This window comes from Paroedura picta, chromosome 7 (genome assembly GCF_049243985.1).
Source record: "Paroedura picta isolate Pp20150507F chromosome 7, Ppicta_v3.0, whole genome shotgun sequence".
NCBI classification, from domain to species: domain Eukaryota; kingdom Metazoa; phylum Chordata; class Lepidosauria; order Squamata; family Gekkonidae; genus Paroedura; species Paroedura picta.
This window is the reverse complement of record NC_135375.1, coordinates 88,201,494-88,221,430: the sequence shown is the minus strand read 5'-3', so window position 1 is coordinate 88,221,430 and position 19,937 is coordinate 88,201,494. Positions and strand designations below refer to the sequence as shown.

Below are 19,937 nucleotides of genomic sequence, written 5' to 3'. Positions count from 1 at the left end.
ATAAGAGAGAGACAAAGTTAGGCATGATAATATTGGTGCAGTGTCAGTTTGGTGTAGCGGCAGCCTCTTATCTAGAGAGGCGGGTTTGATTCCCCACTACATATGCATCCAGGTAGGTGACCTTGGCCTAGTCACAGCTCTGTTAGAGCTGTTCTCACAGAGCAGTTCTGTCAGAGCTGTCTCAGCCCCACCTACTTCACAGGGTTCCAGTTGTGGGGAGGGGAACGGAAAGCTATTGTAAGCCACTCTGAGACTCCTTCAGGCAGTGAAAACAGAGTATAATAACCAACTCTTTTCCTTCTGATCGTTTGGCTGATAGACTGGTGGTAGGGTGACTACATATTGACTTTCATTCATGGAGAATGCCTTTCTTGGCTCCCTCCCCCCCGCCCTTGTGCGGCAGCCACAAAATTACCCTCCCAGTTTGATCAAAGCTAATGACCGCATTAGTCATACTTAGTTTAGATGTAGGTTTAATTTAGAGGAAAACTTGTTATGTCAGTTTAAGCCAGTTATTATTAGCCTGCTTGTAGAGGTATGAAATCAAGCTTCTGATGTTTTTTAAGTTTGAAAAAAAAATGAAAAAAGAGCCACTTTGTGAAAGAAAATCCATTTCCCCCCTCTCATCCATATGATAGCTTTTATCAGATGCTTCAAATAATTGCTGGAAATAATGAGTTGGTGTCCAAGAAGCAAATTACGGCAGAAAAGGCTCAATTAATTGATAAAGATGAAGGCTATGATGACAAAAGGAGAATAGCAGTGCTGCAATCCTTGCAGTTATTCCAGTTTGAGGCCATTTATTTCAAGGTACTTAGGCTATACTAATTCTGCACAGGACAGGCTTTCTCAACCAGGCTTTTGTGAAACCGAATAGGTGGGAGTTAATTAATTTTTAATATATTTTCTAGATTTGTTAAACATTTATGGGGTGATGTGACCTTTATAGTCATGTTGACCTGCCCCCCTCCCCAAATGGCCAATGACGGGCCTGGAGGGGGTGGGGAAGGCTGGCAAGTTCACAGCTATATTTCCAGACCATATTCTGCACAATCGTGCCACTTCTGGGGGTTTCTTGAAGCCTGAAGAATGTTTCCAGGGTTTCTCAATTGTAAAAACAAGTTGAGAAATGCTGGCATAGGACTTCACTCTAATTCTTGAAAATTCTATTTGCAAGGATTTTTAACCCTACTTCAGAAGGTTAAAACTTCTTCTAAACATGGCTGACCAACTGACGTTGTTGTGGAGTCCCAGTTTCCCAAAGGAGGTGGAGACCCTCTTCACCTAAAATAACCAGTAGAAACGGAGAGAGCTTTGTATTCATCTCCCAAATGCCTTGTGAAGATTTTGAGAATCTGGGATACTACGGGCATCTCTCCATTTGTGAAGAGGACTCCTGGAACGCTTCACCAGCTGTCTGAACTTCCTCCACTGATAACAACGGCAACAGACTGTTGTGTCTAAACATATTATCTTCTCTAATCACAAATAAAACGAATATAACAATATAAATTTAACAGCAAGTTGACGGAGAGACCTGGGAAGCAAAATAATAGGTTGGATCCTAATAATAGTTTTAATCAATTGATTTAAAACACTTTTATGCTGCCTTTCTACACTCTCCATGTTATTTGTTGTTGTTGTTATGTGCGAAGTCGTGTCCGACCCATCGCGACCCCATGGACAATGATCCTCCAGGCCTTCCTGTCCTCTACCATTCCCCGGAGTCCATTTAAGTTTGCACCTACTGCTTCAGTGACTCCATCCAGCCACCTCATTCTCTGTCGTCCCCTTCTTCTTTTGCCCTCGATCGCTCCCAGCATTAGGCTCTTCTCCAGGGAGTCCTTCCTTCTCATGAGGTGGCCAAAGTATTTGAGTTTCGTCTTCAGGATCTGGCCTTCTAAAGAGCAGTCAGGGTTGATCTCCTCTAGGACTGACCGGTTTGTTCGCCTTGCAGTCCAAGGGACTCGCAAGAGTCTTCTCCAGCACCAGAGTTCAAAAGCCTCAATTCTTTGACGCTCGGCCTTCCTTATGGTCCAACTTTCGCAGCCATACATTGCAACTGGGAAGACCATAGCCTTGACTAAACGCACTTTTGTTGGCAGGGTGATGTCTCTGCTTTTTAGGATGCTGTCTAGATTTGCCATAGCTTTCCTCCCTAGGAGCAAGCGTCTTTTAATTTCTTTGCTGCAGTCCCCATCTGTAGTGATCTTGGAGCCCAGGAAAATAAAATCTGTCACTATCTCCATTTCTTCCCCATCTATTTGCCAGGAATTGAGAGGGCCGGATGCCATGATCTTTGTTTTCTTGATGTTGAGTTTCAAGCCAACCTTTGCACTCTCCTCCTTCACCCGCATCAACAGGCTCTTTAGTTCCTCTTCACTTTCTGCCATTAGAGTGGTATCATCTGCATATCTGAGGTTGTTGATATTTCTCCCTGCAATCTTGATCCCAATTTGTGACTCCTCTAATCCCGCATTTCTCATGATGTGCTCTGCATACAAGTTAAATAGGCAAGGCGACAGTATACAGCCTTGCCGAACTCCTTTCTCAATTTTGAACCAGTCAGTGATTCCATGTTCAGTTCTCACTGTTGCTTCTTGACCTGCATATAAATTTCTCAAGAGACAAATAAGATGCTCTGGTATTCCCATCTCTTTAAGAACTTGCCACAATTTGTTGTGCTCCACACAATCAAAGGCTTTAGCATAGTCAATGAAGCAGAAGTAGACGTTCTTCTGGTACTCCCTAGCTTTCTCCATGATCCAGCGTATGTTGGCAATTTGATCTCTAGTTCCTCTGCCTCTTCGAAATCCTGCCTGTACTTCTGGAAGTTCTCGGTCCACATATTGCTGGAGCCTAGCTTGTAGGATTTTGAGCATAACTTTGCTAGCATGAGAAATTAGTGCAATGGTGCGGTAGTTTGAACATTCTTTGGCATTGCCCTTCTTTGGGATTGGAATGTAAACTGACCTTTTCCAATCCTGTGGCCATTGTTGAGTTTTCCAAATTTGCTGGCATATTGAGTGTAGCACTTTTACTGCATCGTCCTTTAAGATTTTGAATAGTTCAACTGGAATGCTGTCACCACCACTAGCTTTATTGTTGCTCAGACTTCCTAAGGCCCATTTGACTTCACATTCCAGGATGTCTGGCTCCAGGTCAGTAACTACCCCAGTGTGGTCATCAGGGATGTTAAGCTCGCTCTTGTATAGTTGTTCTGTATAATTTTGCCACCTTTGTTTAATCTCTTCTGCTTCTGTGAGGTCCCTACCATTTTGGTCCCTTATCATACCCAACTTTGCATGAAACGTTCTCTTCATATCTCCAATTTTCTTGAAAAGATCCCTGGTCCTCCCCATTCTATTGTTTTCTTCTATTTGTTTGCACTGTTCATTTAAAAAGGCATTCTTATCTCTTCTAGCTTTTCTCTGGAACTCTGCATTCAATTGGGTGTATCTTTCTCTTTCTCTCTTGCCTTTCACTTCCCTTCTCTCCTTAGCTATTTGTAAAGCTTCCTCAGACAGCCATTTTGATTTCTTGCATTTCTTTTTCTTTGGGATTGTTTTAGTTGCTACCTCTTGTACAATGTTGCGAACCTCCGTCCATAGTTCTTCAGGCACTCTGTCTATCAGATCTAATTCCTTAAATCTATTTGTCACCTCTACTGTGTATTCGTTGGGGATATGATTTAGTTCATACCTGAGTGGCCTAGTGCTTTTCCCTATTTTCTTCAATTTAAGCCTAAATTTTGCAACAAGAAGCTCATGATCTGAACCACAATCAGCTCCTGGTCTTGTTTTTATTGACTGGATAGAACTTTTCCATCTTTGGCTGCAGAGCACATAGTCAATCTGATTTCTGTGTTGACCGTCTGGTGATGTCCATGTGTAGAGTCGTCTCTTGGGTTGTTGGAAAAGAGTGTTTGCTATGACCATTGTATTCTCTTGACAAAATTCTACCAGCCTGTGCCCTGCTTCATTTTGTACTCCAAGGCCAAACTTGCCTGTTATCCCGGTTATCTTTTGGCTTCCTACTTTAGCATTCCAATCCCCCATGATGATAAGCACATCATTTTTTGGCGTTGCTTCTAGAAGGTGTTGTAGGGCTTCATAGAACTGATCAACTTCATCCTCTTCAGCAGCAGTGGTTGGGGCATAGACCTGGATCACTGTGATGTTGAATGGTTTGCCTTGGATTCGAACTGAGATCATTCTGTCATTTTGGGGATTGTATCCCAAGACTGCTTTTCCTACTCTCTTATTGATTATGAAGGCTACTCCATTTCTTCTGCGAGATTCTTGTCCACAGTAGTATACCTGATGGTCATCTGAATTAAATTCACCCATTCCTGTCCATTTTAGTTCACTGATTCCTAAAATGTCGATGTTCAGTCTTGTCATTTCTTGTTTGACCACGTCCAGCTTGCCTTGATTTATGGATCTCACGTTCCAGGTTCCTATGGAATAAAAATCTTTACAGCATCGGACTGTCTTTTCGCCACCAGTTACTTCCACAACTGAGCGTCCTTTCGGCTTTGGCCCAGTCGCTTCATTCATTCTGGCGCTACTCGTACTAGCCGTCTGCTCATCCCCAGTAGCATATTGGACACCTTCCGACCTGAGGGGCTCATCTTCCGGCGTCATATCATTATGCCTATTGGAACTGTCCATAGAGTTTTCATGGCAAAGATACTGGAGTGGTTTGCCATTTCCTTCTCCAGTGGATCACCTTTTGTCAGAGCTCTCAGCTTTGACCTGTCCGTCTTGGGTGACCCTGCACGGTATAGCTCATAGCTTCACTGAACTACGCAAGCCCCCTTGCCACAACAAGGCAGCGATCCTTGAAGGGGGTTATGGCATGTTATGGCAAGCTGTAAATACAAATGATCTTTAGGAGAGGGCACTCCTCTATCGGGCACTCCTATGAAGGGCACTCCTCTATCAGGAGTGTTTCATCTCTTTTCTCATATGGAAGCCTGATAGAAAAATCTCAGTGATTTCCCCACATTTAATTACTTAGATTTTCTTTCATTGCTACCTTTTCATTAAAATCCCCAAGGTCACTCACAAAGACAGTACTATGCCAATATAATCATAATGTCAATAAAACTGAAAACCTTATACAGTAAAAGTTCAAATGGCAGGATTTTAAATCCTGGGTAAGATCCTAATTTTAAAAGGCCTTCTGAATTTTAAAGACTTCGGTTGCTGTTTAGAAGGCTTAAAAAGGTGTGTGGGGGGGCAGGTGTAATTCCAGGGAAAGGAGTCCCAATGTCTGCTGCTGGTGGGTACCCCAAATACCTTTGTGTGGATCCCCTCAAGACAGTCTTCCACTATTCTGGGTTCTCACAGCAGTATTGAACAGGATTTTGGAACAAACAAGTAAATAATATCCCCTCAGACAAACTGATCAGAGTTCAAGAGAATGAACAGGGGTTGAGAGAGTCCTCAACTGATTTTTTAAGCCTTTATAAGGTTAAAAATCACTTCTATTAAGCCTGGAATCAAACTGAGGGTGAACACATGAGGTTTTGTTTTGTTTTTTGTATATATAAGGGAAGGAAGAGAGAGAGAGAGATTGAATTGTACACCTTGGATATCTGTTCCTTCGGTTGTCTGTACCTTTGACCCTTCAGTATTATCTCTGGGCACATGGGTTCCACCTTTTGACCCAACTAGTCCTCCCATATCAGAGCCATGCAGCTCCCAGATGAACAAACAGTGACTTTATGGGACTGTTTCTGTGTGTGTGTGTGTGTGTGGGGGGGAGGTCTTAATATCTTAGAGGCTTAATGGGATATTATTTACCATGAAATTTTCTTTACCATTATTATTGTTGTTGTTGTTGTTCTTGTTGTTGTTGTTTAGATTTATTTCCCGCCACACACCTGCCCATTTCCACACACTAAATCTCATTTAAAAGGACAGGACTGTTCTTCTTCTCCAGGCAACCCTAGCTATTTCAGGTTTCAAAAGTGTGATAAGGGTGGGAAGGCCAGTGTCCATCAAAATCAGTTCCTCACATGTCCGGGAAGACCAGTGACCCCTCTGTGACCCACTCTGGGGATGTACCTGGGAAAAACACCATGTGTATACAGAGATCTTATCTCACTCTACCCCATGTATTTGTGCACTTTTGAGTAGGATAGAAACCTCAGCCTCAGCTCTGCAAAATAGTGTTATCTATGGCTGTGTATGTGTTTGTGTTTGTTGAAGGGGGGACTGGCACATCCCTCTTGTATACAGTAGTTTTTTTAATATATATATACAGCTCTGTGAGTTCCTAAGTTTCCGGAAAGGGTCAGTTCAGTCACAAGCCAAAGCACGAGCAAATGCTCACAGCGTTTCTGCCTTTGACCCTTGTTCCCCAGTGTATGACTGGCCTACTCAGAAAGTGAGAGTGACCTCAATGAACAGGGAAGGAGAAGTCAGAAGAATGACTGCATTTAGCACACAATGAGCGATGAGTCATCGCGGTGGCTCAGCTGCCTGGAGAGGATGACGTGACTCCGAAGGGCCATTTAGTCTCTAATCAACTGCCCTTCTCAGACTTTGGACCACATGAGTCGGAAAACAAATCTTATGATGAAGGTCAGTCGCGACCCATATGGACCTTTGTGTGTTTCTGCTGACAAGGCTGCTCTGCACAGGGCATGTATTCATGTGTGCACTTAATGCTGGGATGCAGAACTCTTTTCACTCATTTCAAACACCAGATTTATGCAGGTTTGCAAACACATGTGAGGGGACTGGAATGGGCAACCTCTTCAGCTGGCAGCCACTGACATGCCCTGGGGTGTGGATTTTACTGGTCGTATATTTCCCCATGTTGGCCAAATTTGTTTTGTGGTGGTGAAATAATTCTGGTAGGACAGGTCATATGAGCATGTGTTTTGCAACTCCTGTGCAGGTACCCAGCTGATTTATGGCAATCCCTGCAAGGGGCTTTCAAAGGAAATGGTTAAGGAGAGGTGGTTTGCCCTTGCCTTCCTGTGCAGAGATTTCCTTGGTGGACTCTGCTTAGCTTCCAAGATCTGATGAGATTGGCCTATACCATGCCACCTTCTCTTCCTTTGCAATTCCTGGGAGACAATAACATAAAATAAGCAGTGAAGTGTTATTCAGATTTAGCCTTTTCACATTATCTAGCGAGTCCATTTTTTAAAATCTTGCCCTTTCTCTAAGTGAGTTCTGGACAATGTCCATGGTTCGACTTCCCCCTTTTTATTCCTGCAATGACCTTGTGGATATAATTTAGGTTGAGAAGGAATGTCTGCTGTGAGCTTCATAGCAGAAGGGAACTTACACCCAGTTCTTCCTACTTTCTAACTGCACATATTCTAATAAGGGTGCCCACAACTTGATCTTAAAATCTAGCTCGGTAATTCACAGATCATGTGCTCCCAGAGAGAAGAGCACAAGCATGGTGAGAAATACTGATGAAATGGCATAGTAATCCTGTGAGCCCAAAGCATCTGTGTAGAGAATAAGCTTCCTACTTAGTGAATCCCTATCCGCTATCTCAGAGTCCTGATCTTAAAATTGGTCAGCTCCCTCCAGTAGATTAGGAACCCTAATACCCAAATCTCATCAGAGCTCAGAAGCGAGGCCGAGTCAGGACTTAGGGAGGAGACTACCTAGGAAGACTGGGGCTGCTATGCAGAGGAAGACAATGGCCAACTACCTCTGTTCATCTCTTGCCTTGAAAACCCCATGTAGTGAAGGAGCTTCCTGGGATTGCCCTAAGAGCTGCAATATGCAAGATCTGCAGAGTGCACGATTGATCAGAATATGCAGAGAGTCCTGCAGGGGGTGGCAGAGATTATGTGTATTTGGCATAATTAGATCAGGAACTTTCCGATATTTTTCAAGTTATCTCCTCCTGTGTCCTGATTGGCTCAGTGGGATAGTTCCTGCTCTTTTGAGCATACTTCCTCCTTGCTTGTGTCCACAACAGAATAAAGACCGCAGACAACAGCTTGAACAGTTAGTTTGGTCTCTCTCTCCTTTCCTTACATAGTTGTTTCTTTTCATAATAAAACTCTTATGTCCTTTTAAACAGCCTGGTGCTCAGTTCCTCTTTTGCATAAGAAAACTCTACCAACAGCAAGCAGGGCAGAGTCTGCACTTACTTTCTTTATTTCATTGTCAATCCTGTTGAATTCAGATCGCTTTGAACTCGGAGCTTCCTCTTCCCCCCCCCCCAATTGAAACAGGAAAGTGTTCTGCACGTGGTTAGAGTAGTTCAGAAGGGGGGGGGGAGCCAAGCCTCTTTCTTTCTTTTCTTGAAGGGGGGGGGGAGAGGAGCCAGGCAGGGAGCCTCTTTCTTTTCTTGGAGGGGGGGGGGAGAAGATCGAAAAAGGCAGAGGAGGGAGGAAAAATCCAGGACCGACAGAAGTTGAGAGAAATTAGGGGCTTCTCCTTTAAGGCGCAGAGTGTGTGGCGCAGAGTGGTAAGGCAGAGTCTTGTGGCGCAGAGTGGTAAGGCAGCGATATGCTGTCTGAAGCTGTCTGCCCACGAGGCTGGGAGTTCAATCCCAGCAGCCAGCTCAAGGTCGACTCAGCCTTCCATCCTTCCGAGATCGGTAAAACGAGTACCCAGCTTGCTGCTGGGGGGTAAACGGTAATGACTGGGGAAGGCATTGGCAAACCACCCTGTATTGAGTCTGCCATGAAAATGCTGGAGGGCGTCACCCCAAGGGTCAGACGTGACCCAGTGCTTGCACAGGGGATACCTTTACCTTTACGGCAAGTTTGTCACATGACCACCTGTGGCCAATCACGGGTCCTCTACCACGGAGGAGAGCCCAGATTCAAAACAGCCTTTAAATATTGAGACTTAAAAGCACTCTAAGATATCGTGCAATAAAGGTAGGGTCACTCCGGATCAATCCTTCTTGCTGCAGAAGGAAAATTTAAATCGCCCCAAATCAAAACAGAAATCGCATTCTGTGTAGAGGGCAGGGACTGAATCGATTTGGGGTTGGAATAAAAGCTCCGTGCAGTTTACACCCAGATATGATTTACCTTCCTGCCATCCTAGAATGCCAGAAATAGTGACTCTACTCTTTGTAGACTTGGGGGGAGGGGCTCTTATGACAACAGGTTTTTCTCTTGCACATTGTGGAAGTAACCTTTTAGTGGTGTGGAAGTGACCCATGCCTTCTAATTTAAATTTGCGTCAGCTGTCTGGGAAATGCTGGACTAGCTGGACAGCATTTTTCAGGTAACAACTTAACAACAGTAATTTTCTGAGAATCTGTTGTTTAGGCACATTTTTCAGAGAATGCACTTTTTCAGGAAGTGTGTTGATATCTGGGACATGTTTCTAGGCACATGGAAGGAAGCGAGAAGACAGATATTTCTGAACAGAAAAATAATAACAAAGCTTTGTCTCTGACTCAAAATATGAAGGGAGTATTTCTCAGGATTGTGTGGGTGAGAGACCTGAAGGATATCAGATGGCAAATATCTCTTTTGTAAATGCCCTCATCAACTGGTTAAAAACATAGACAACTTTGCTGTTCAGCGTTATTAGATGTTGCCTTGGGAGGGGCAATTCTAACAATTCTAACACTTTGCAAAGTATGCATCCAGATAACAAGTGTCCATATGGAAGTGTTGCCCCCACTTTCCTCTATCAGCTGCATTTCCCCTGTGTTTGCCCCTCTTTGTGTCACCAATTAAGTGTGTAGTCGCAGAACAACTACAGAGTTTCCTGGAGGAAACATCGGCTCTTGATCCATTCTAGTCCGGCTTCTGAGCTTTGAGGGGGTTGGGGGAATAGCCCTTGTTCCTGTGGTCCAGAGTCCCTATTTACAGGCAGATTCTGGAAACAATTTCTGAGTGTCAGAGGAGCAGAACATCTCCTTATTTTTCAGGTAACGTTCTTCCATCCGCTGTCCTCTTGTATTGGGTTCTCTTCTAATTGGTGAGACACCTTTCCTTCCTCTCCCAGTTGCCCTCCAAAGAGTGCCCCATGAGTTCTTTCTAAGAACTCTTCACCCTCCTTTTTAGAATAAAGTGTGGAAAGTGTTCTTCTAGCTTCTATACCTTCTCCAGGAGCACTACTCACTTGCACTTGGTGCGTGTATATTTAAAATTACTCTGAGGTAAAAATACAAACATGCCACAGACAATGCAAGTCACAACCTCAGGCCCATATGCCACTTCGATCCATTGCAGATCAACTATATTCCCAGCCATATTCTGCATGCTTGTGCCACTTCTGAAGCCTGAAGAATGTTTCAGAGATTTCTCAATGGTAATTTATTTTTAGAAAGGCTGGTCTAGATCCTTCCTCTCAACTTTCATTATTTTATTAAAATAAGTGACAACCATTTAAATTTGAACCCAGTGGTACCTTAGAGACCACTCTAGTGGAGTTTTATGGTGTAAACTTCCAAGAGTCAAAGGTCCCTCATCAGACACAGTAGAGTAGAAATGGAGATCCGAAGCCTTTTAACCTAGTCAGAAGGTGGGATGGGTATTGTAAAGATTGTTTGTTCTCCAATATACCCTTATAACCATGAAGGCTGAAAACCTGTTTACTGCTTTGTGATATATCATGTTCTTAAGACTCAGGTCTTTTGAAGTTTGCACAGTCCTTTATTTGAGGTCATTCAGACTGACTTCACTATTACTGCGCTCCATGATTAATTTAACAAAATGTTTACAGATGTGTGGAAACAGATTAGGATTTATTAACCTAAATTTGTTTCCCTTTGTTTGTGATTTAAAAAATTATATTTGGGTCTCTGTCAAGACAAGTACTGTTTCTGCTGCATCCTGGTTTCTGGGCTCAGGAAAACAGGCTTCCCAATGTTTGGGATGCTTTCAGTGCCTTTTTCACCTTCTTATTTCCTCATGTACAAATGAACTATGTACAATACTGTTATGGCAGAGTTCCTTTGAATGGTCTGACACCGATCTTCTCTAAGCATTTCCTGTTATTTCAGATTTATGGGTCATCCTCTGGCAGAAGCATTCCTTCCTCCTCCACATTTACTAAAAACACAGGTTTTCTGTACAAGATAAACTGACCAACCTCAGTGGGTAATCACCTGGAAACCACACAGAGTTATGCCCTTCTATGTCTATTATAGAACAAGGTCAACAGTGCTTAGGATTGCACTGGGAACCTGAGCTGCAGGAAGCAGAAAATTATCCTCATTATATAAGGACTAGTGACCAAGCCCATTGTACTTGTAAATACAACGGGTGCCAGGTGTGCTTCTGGGTCCAGGGGGAAGGCTTCCTCCCCCCCCCCTCCGGCAGTGGCGCGGCATTCCCCCGGGCCCAGAAGTGCATCCACGGTCTCCTCCAAGGCTGGACTCTGAGGTATTGTACGATTTTGAAGTCCCACCTCCAAAACCCCGGGGTAGCCAATCTCCAGGTGGGGCCTGGAGAGCTCCTCTTTGCTGTCCTTAACAGGCAATCCCCTTAGGACAGCCTTTCTCAACTTTTTTACTGTTGAAAACCCCAGAAACATTCTTCAGGTTTTGAGAAGTGGCACGATTCGGCAGAATACAGTTGGGAACCATAGCTGTGTACATGCCTTCCTGAGGCCCTTCCCCTCCCCATCCCCTCCAGTCCCATCATTGACCATTTTGGGAGCAGGGGACAGGTTGACATGACCACATATATTTATTTCACCATATAAATGTTTAATATTTTAAAAATATATATAAACATTAATTATCTCCCATCGATTTGAGAAACCCTTTCAGGGTAGTCAAGAAACCCCAGGGTTTCACAAAACCCTGGTTGAGAAAGCCTGCCTTAGAGTTCCACTCTCATTGATATATTTTAGTTGGAACTACTTTCTCGTAGTTCCCTGTGGTTGGCTGAACTCTCTCTAACAGGCTTAACTTATTCTCCTATTGGCTAAAAAGACCCACTTATGAGCCAACCAATTCACTTGGAACATGTACATTTGGCTGTGAATAGGGAAAGCATAGTTGGGGTACACTGATTATTAGGAGGGAGGCTACTTCTCTAGGTGGTCAGCCGTTATGGCTGAACCCATCTCCAAATTGAAGTAGTCACATGACTTACACATCGATTGATTTCAGTAGGTTTAGAATCTAGACTGGAGTAACCCTGCATAGGAGAGCATGGTTAAGTGGTTCAGAAAGGAACCGGGAACTTGTTTGAATGTTCCTGCCTTCACCAACTTCAGTGTCTATGATATCAAGTAGCTTATGCTTTTTAGGTAGTTCCCTAGGATAGGCCAGCTTATAACAAGACGCATTCAAACAACTGGGTGGGACAGCAAGAGAAAAACAAAGAAGAAGGGAAAAAAGGGGCTGCTCAGTCAAAAGGAAGATAAAGGGAAACCCTGTGAAGAAGGGCAAAATCAACATAGTCAGTAAACTTTGGATCCTGCTGGGAAATATTTGTAGTGTGTGGCAGTGTCGAAAAGTATTTATCAGTTTTATCCCTTTTTTCCTTTTGTCCATGTTTATAGTAGTGTGAGTTTGTGTCATTTAAAAAAAATTGTTAGCTGCTGGGTTAAAATGTCTTCTATGAACAGATTCCCCCCCCCCCTTTAAATACTGAGCTGCTATCATATTCTGCCTACCTATGCCTTGGTGTTGGAGATGAATGCTGCGAATACCATGGGCAGCCAAAGTCACCAACAAGATAGTTTTAGAGAGGATACAACCAGCTGGGCTATCATGTGATCTTCAGATCTCTTCTGGCTTCATGGTCTTGGATATGTACGGTGAATGGGGATGGGGAGGGAATAACATGCCAGTAGATGGTGCTCAAGAATATCCAGCATGGTTCCAAGGCAATAGCTTCCTTTGAGCTGCAAACTTATACTCCTCCCTGCCCCCCACTCAATTAGGCCAGCCAAGAAGATCTCCTGAGGGCTGAAGCAGTTTATCAGGTCAAAGGAAGTTCACTGTGTTCTTTCTATGCAAATACAACATATTTAAAAATTGCAGCTCTATTTAACAGGCTATAAAGTTTTGTTTTTTTTTAAGTTTGCAATCCTACGCACTCTTGGCGGCAAGCCCAGTGAATTCGTGAAGCTTACTTCTGAGTGAACATGCAGAGTTTGGCTGCAAAGCATTTGTGGATTATTTCACATGCCCTAATTCTCTGAGCGGCCAGGTGCTTTGGACCAGTGCTTCCTTGGGATGCTTCCCTTTGCACAGGCATTTTTCTACTGTTGTTTTAATTTGCTCATCTACAAGCAGCTCACAGGGGGAAGCAAAGCCCTTACAATGTGAGAGATCTGCAACATCAAAGAAAGAGCAAGGCTGCCTCCCAATATGTTTTTGCCACTCCACCATATTTCTTTCTTCCACGACCTCTCTCTCTCTCCTCTACACTTCCTTTCATACCTGCCCCTTGTTAACCTTCTGTTTTGATTCTTACAGGCTGACTGCAAAAGCAGATTATTATTCAGAAGCAGAAATGAATGAGCCACAAAAGTTATAGTTGATGATTGAGACAGGAGAATGAAAGAGTCAGTTGTGCTACATGCTATGAGCAGAACTGTGCATTACGTGCGGCTATCCAACACACACACATATATATAGCTTCACCCTTAAACAGTGTAGGATCTTTCAGTTGAAAATGTTCTTGTGTATTGTGTTTGAATCCACAAAGGATTACTGCCTTGCATCAAACATTGCTGAAGGCTATTCTTTGCTTGCTGAGTGTATTAAATTTCTTTTGCAGCCGCCAGTCCTCTGCTGCCATCTGGAACTGGCCTTTCAGTAAACAGGACTATATTCCTTACTTCCCTTTCTGATTCATTTTCATGCATAAAATGCATACTTGCTTTTTTGGCCCTTGAGGTTTTTCTTTTTAAGGGCCCTGTAAATACCACTAGTTTAATGGTGTTCATTCCAGAATAGCAGTTCTATCACCAATACAGCCATATTAAACAGATGTACTTACAGTGGCATGTACCCAAGGACAGTGTTCTCTCGGATTTTCTGCACACCTCCACTATATGCGGCCTGGTATTCATCTTCCTTGGTGCGTGTGCTTGTATGGATCCAACAGGCGCATCCCTACATGCTTTCAGATTTCACCTTTTTCCAGAGACATTGGTCATTTCTCCTGTGAACGTCTCCACATCGTGACAGTAGCTATCTTTAAATAGGACAGGGTCCTATTAAATAAAAGAGTAAGGCCACCTGGGGAGGAGTTAGGGCGGGCCCTGTCCAGGATAAAAACTCAGAGGGCCCAAACAGGAGCCGAGTGTCCATCCAGGGCCAAGCAGCCAATGGGGAGGCGCGCAAAGTGCCTTCCTATTGGCCCCTCACCAGGACAGACCAAAATTCCATTCACCCAGCCCAGTCTGGCTGCCAGTCTGCTCCTGACCACCAAAGGGAGAGGAGGTCAGTAGGGCTGCCAAGGGGGATGAGAACAGAGGCTTGGACAGGCTGTGCCAGCCCTTTTCGCCCCAAGGCTGCCCTAACTGCCATGTCCAACTGTAAATTGTCTAAGAACCCTGACAGAGCTGGCCGGAGGCTGGTGCTCCCCCTCCCCCCCCTTCAGGCCTGCTGCGAAGGAACCTGACTGAGGGAAGGAGGCCTTTCCAAGAGCAATGCAGGGGAGCCTTAGGGGCCTTCCTTTTGAGGGGGGGACTTTCCCCCTCTGCCAAACAGTTGCCTGACAGGGAGGCCACAGAAAAGCCCCTTCTCACTTAAAATACTGCTCTGGCCAGGGTTTAGACACAGCCAAGCCATGTGTCTTTCTTCTTTGCAACTCTCTGCAGATTTGAGGCCACTGCACAGCGTTATTCTGCAGAGGAAGCTGGCTCTTTTGTCTCCTGTTTCATCTGCACAACAACACAGTGCAGTAGGCCTCAAGTCTTTCAATTCAACAACAACCTGTGTGGGAAGCCTTAAATGTTTCTTATCTACCACAACCCTGTCCAAAGTAGCCCTTTCTGCCTGGGGAGCTGATCTTTATACTCTGCAGGTGAGCTGTAATTCCAGGAGCTCTCCAGGCCACACCTGTAGGTTGGCTACACCTGGGTTGGAAATATTCCTGGAGGTTTGGAGGTGGGACTTCAAAATCGTACAATGCCTCAGAGTCCAGCTTTCAAAGGAGCCATTTTTGCCTGCAGTTGGTAGGGAATGGTGCAGGAGTGTCCCTCCTGGCCTATGGGTTATGGCCAGCCCTTATCAGCAACTGTTTGTATTCTGGGGCGCAGACAGGCAGACCAGCATCAGTCCTGTGAGTCTGGAAAGTGCAGGAAGATCTAAATAAATATTTACAGCCTGAAACTAAATAGAGAACAAGTAAATGTCTGGAGACACATTGTAACTGAAATAGTAACTGGCAAATAGCCTTGGCCTGGCAAATAAAAAAAACAGTATTAAAAACCTTACTAAGGTCAAGATTGCTGTGCACAGACAGTCTTCCTCTTAGGGTTGCCAGCTTCCCTGTGAGGCTTGCTACCCCACCTCCCTCATAGGGAGTCTGCTTTGGGGAGAGAAGGGGAAGACGATTGGAAAATGCTTTGAGACACCTGAGGCCTGCTGGGTCACTGCGGCCCATTCCCAGTTCTCTCAGATCTCTCACAACCCTACATACCTCACAGGTTGACTATTGTGGAGAGAAATGGAAAAGGTGTTTGTAAACCGCTTTGAGACTCCTTTGGGTAGTAAGCAATAGGGTACAAAAATCCGTTCTTCTAAGGAGCAACCATGAAAGAAGCATGTGGGCACATAACATTTTACCAACAGTGAAAATATGGGAGACAGAAGGAACAGGGTGGACACCTGTGTACTGTGACTACCCTATGTGTATTAGGGCAGAGGGGCATTTCGGTGAATGTGGCCTAATTCACACAAGAAGGGAAATGACGCAGAACTGGGGGGAATTGGTTGCCATGTAATCTTCCCCTAAGAAGAGTCTCCAGTGTGATTTTCCCTTCACATATCTGAGGACATGGCTCTGGAAAGCTCATCTGTAACCACTATGCCACAATTCCCAAAGGTCAGTCCTCTCCCACAATCAACGAACATTCCACACCACAGGTTCGTGACACCCATATCTCCACACCCATGGCCTCATTTGCCACCATGCCACCACAACCTCCCACACAACACACATGACAACCCCATGCCCTTACAGACTGGACAACTCCTCCCCTTCCTCTTCCCACTGCCAAGCTCTAGCACCCGTTGTATTCTTGGAGACAACGGGCTTTGCCCCTAGTACCTTATATATTTCTCCATATACTTCCCTATTGCACCATCTCTTCTTTTTCCTTTATGTGTGTGTGTTTAGTTTAATTTTGTGTAAACCTGGTAATTTACTTCAAATATTGTTTTTCTTTAATAAAAATCACTTTTGGTTTCAATCTCATGTGGTTCATTGAGAGTTTCCAATGGAATAACTCTGCTATACACTGGTAGAGATCCAGTTGTTACTCCTCTTGCTAACTAAATTCCCCAACTCCATCTAATTTGGGTAATAAACTGACCTCAGGATCAAAATGTCAAGGCCTTTTCTGTGAAGTCGACATGGTTGTATATATGGCACTCCTATGAACTATCTAGATCAGGGGTAGTCAAACTGCGGCCCTCCAGATGTCCATGGACTACAATTCCCAGGAGCCCCTGCCAGCAAAGTCCATGGACATCTGGAAGGCCGCAGTTTGACTACCCCTGATCTAGATATCCAGTTATCTGTGAGGCAGGAAGAGAGTAGAAATCTTTGTGCACATACTTAAACAATAGCAAGAGTGATCTACCAGAGGAAACTGGAGGTTGGAGCATTTGTAAATCATTTCCAAATAAGTTATCTCCTCTCATGCAACATTAAGCAGAGAGCATCAATTCAGTATCAAGCTCACTTTTAGGGATTCTATTGAATGTTGGAAAAACGTGACCCTGAATCTCATGGCTCTCTGCTCTGTTTTTCTATATGCACAGGAGTTATTCAACAGCTTCAGGACTAGAAAGGCCTAGAAGAAGCTTTATGGGATCAGAGTTTTTTAAAGGAGAGACTCCTGTATTTGTAGCATATCTAGAGTTATCAGCTCCAGGTTGGGGAATACCTGGAGATGCAGGGAGCAGAGCCTGAGGAGTATGGGATTAGGGAGGGGAGGGATATAATGTCAGAGTCTACCTTCCAAATCAGCCATTTTGTCCAGGAGAACTGATCTTTGTTGACTGGAAATTAGTTTTAATTCCAAGATCTCTAGCCACCACCTGGAGGCCGGCAACTCTAAGCATACAGGAAGGCTGGGTAGGCCACAAGCAGGAACATAAGTAATACTACCTCAAAAGTGGCACCAGCCCCCAAATTAACAGCTTGCATTTTTATAGGTGTGCATATTTGTAGCATATTAAGAGCTGGATCATATATTATGGATTATATAGATTCAGATGGAGCCTGCAGTCCCCTCCCTCAGTTGTTAGCAGGCAGACCCTTCCTTTCATCAAGAGCAGTTTATAGAAAGACTCCCATAAATACTCTTCAATATCACAGTTAAATGACACTAAAATAGCTGTCAGTCAGGTCTTAAGTGTAAAATACCCTGTCCCAAGCAGGACGCCTACATGGATGCCAGTGTCCAGGAGATGCCTTGCCATATTATATGAGGACTACATCAAAGCCCGTCCCTAAGGACAGGCTGTGAAGGGCCTAGGCTTCTTCCCAAACTACCCTCCCCTCAGACCCTTCCCCAGCCTTCTTCCCAACTCCCCCCCAGACCCTTCCCTAGGCTTCTTCCCACCTCCCCTTCCATCAGACCCTTTCCAAAAGGCACTTACTTGGGACTCAGAGGCCGGGAACTTCCCGGCAAGCGCGGCGAGGAGGGAGGAATGTGGCGTCAGGCCTGCTGGCAGTGCGGCCAGTGAGGACTGAAGGCTGTTAATGGTCCCTGGGGGTTGGAGGGGGGTCAGGAGGCGTGAAGCGCCTCCCAACTGGTTCAAGCTGCAGCCAGTCGAGTGATGGGCCAATCAGCAGGTGCGTCGTGCCTGCCGATTGGACCCTCAGAAGACTGTCTGGAGCTCCTATCTGTCCGGGTGAGGGGCCAATCAGAAGGTACTTCGTGCCTTCCGATTGGCCCCTCACCCGGACTGGCCCCACCCACTCTCCGCCCATTTACTCCTTAACCAGTTATGGTAGCGCTCCACTGGAGCGGTTCCAGATGAGAGGCTGAGTCAATAACTACCCTCCTCCATACCTCAGAGAGAGATCTACCTTAGTTTTCCCCAAAACTAGCAGCTAATCTTGTCATTTTCCTAACTGAGCTTCCCTGACACCCATCTACCTGAGTTGTAATCCATTATGTACTTCACTGCCCTCTCTATTCAGAACCAAGATCTACATTCTTGGGAAAGTTTCTTGTTAAGTACAATGGGTACACAGAGTATAAGATACTATGCATGTTATCATTGGACTTAGACTCTTCCATTACTTATAATGTTCCCTTATTTGCTTTGGCTGCAAGGAAAATCAAGGATAGACATGTCACTCATGATTGCATTTGATGGTTAAATTGAATTTGATGGTTAAAATGAATTGTGGACCATGATTTGAAACTCTATAATTTGTGTAGTTATGCAATGACTGTTTGTAAAGTTTGCAATGTCCTTTGGCTACATTCAATAAATATAATTTGACCAATCTACCCAAGTTAGCAAACTTAATACCCTTCCTAAACTTAGGTTCTGAAGGACCATTCTTCACATAGAACTCACCTCACCAGATCTCTCTTGGGAATCCATTGAAGTTCCTCCCTGAGCATTATTCCTTCTCTGAACAAACCCATCACATGCCTCCTAAGGTCATAATCAAACACAGAAGATCTCATCAATACATTGTTTTAGGGGCTCACATGTTAGCATTACCCAAGGAATATTTTCCCTATAAAATACGGGCATCTTGCCCCAGTCATGTATGTTTGTGCCCTCTATACCATACCTGCACCACTACTTGTGTGTAGGCCTTCTTCTTCTGTGAATCCATAGACCTTTCTCCACGTTGTAATTGGTAAGTGTAGTTTACCCCAACTTCCTTCCTCACCCTTTATTTTTTTAGTCAGCTTTGTTTGTTTGCTGTACCCGTTTTATTCCCCTTAATTAAAGCATTTCCAGCTTAATACTGGACTGGTTATTTTAAGTTTCTCTAAGGGACCCAGAGCCTCTTGTGGCACAGAGTGGTAAGGCAGCAGACATGCTGTCTGAAACTCTGACCACGAGGCTGGGAGTTCAATCCCAACAGCCGGCTCAAGGTTGACTCAGCCTTCCATCCTTTCGAGGTCGGTAAAATGAGTACCCAGCTTGCTGGGGGGTAAACGGTAATGACTGGGGAAGGGAATGGCAAACCACCCCGTATTGAGTCTGCCATGAAAATGCTAGAGGGCATCACCCCAAGGGTCAGAAATGACGTGGTGCTTGCACAGGGGGTACCTTTATCTTTAGCTTTAAGGGACCCATCCCAATGGACATTGGTAGAGAACACGAGTTGCCCCCTCTTTCTAAGTCTCCATTTAAAAGCTACATTCCCTGAACAAATTAGGAGAACAATTTGGGTAAAAGCATAACCATCAGATGTGAATTGAAGGTTCTCCTCCATTCCCACATATGGGGTACCTGGTTTGTATTGGGATGATGATGCCACCTCCCATATCTTTTTACAACCTGAAATTATCCCAGGAGTTGCTATTTGGCCACCTGGGAGAAACTCACCCAAGTTCACCCAAATAGTGTATTTTGTAGAAAGTGGTTGTCAGAGTCCAGGCAGCTGCAATCCTGTCTGACTCTGTGGAAGAGGCAGAACTGCCAGTCTTGCCAGGAACAGTCCCTGAGCTTCAGCCACTGCCAACCATCTCAGCCTCCAAAGCAAAGGGCTGCCAAGGGTCCAGGGTCCAGAACACAACCAGGCACAAGCACCCAGCATCTCCAGCCTTTGAACACCAACCCTGCTTCTGAAGCCCCAGCAGCAC

General features: G+C 44.6%; 1 long non-coding RNA gene across 1 annotated transcript in view; it reads right to left on the bottom strand.

The window, feature by feature from the left end:
* The window catches only part of LOC143841243 (uncharacterized), a 50,492-nt gene extending 31,721 nt beyond the window's left edge, over positions 1-18,771 (bottom strand). The window contains exon 1 of the long non-coding RNA XR_013232641.1: positions 18,691-18,771. This is a non-coding gene — a long non-coding RNA (uncharacterized LOC143841243). The remainder of the gene's footprint in view (positions 1-18,690) is intronic.
* Between the last annotated feature and the right edge of the window lie 1,166 nt (positions 18,772-19,937).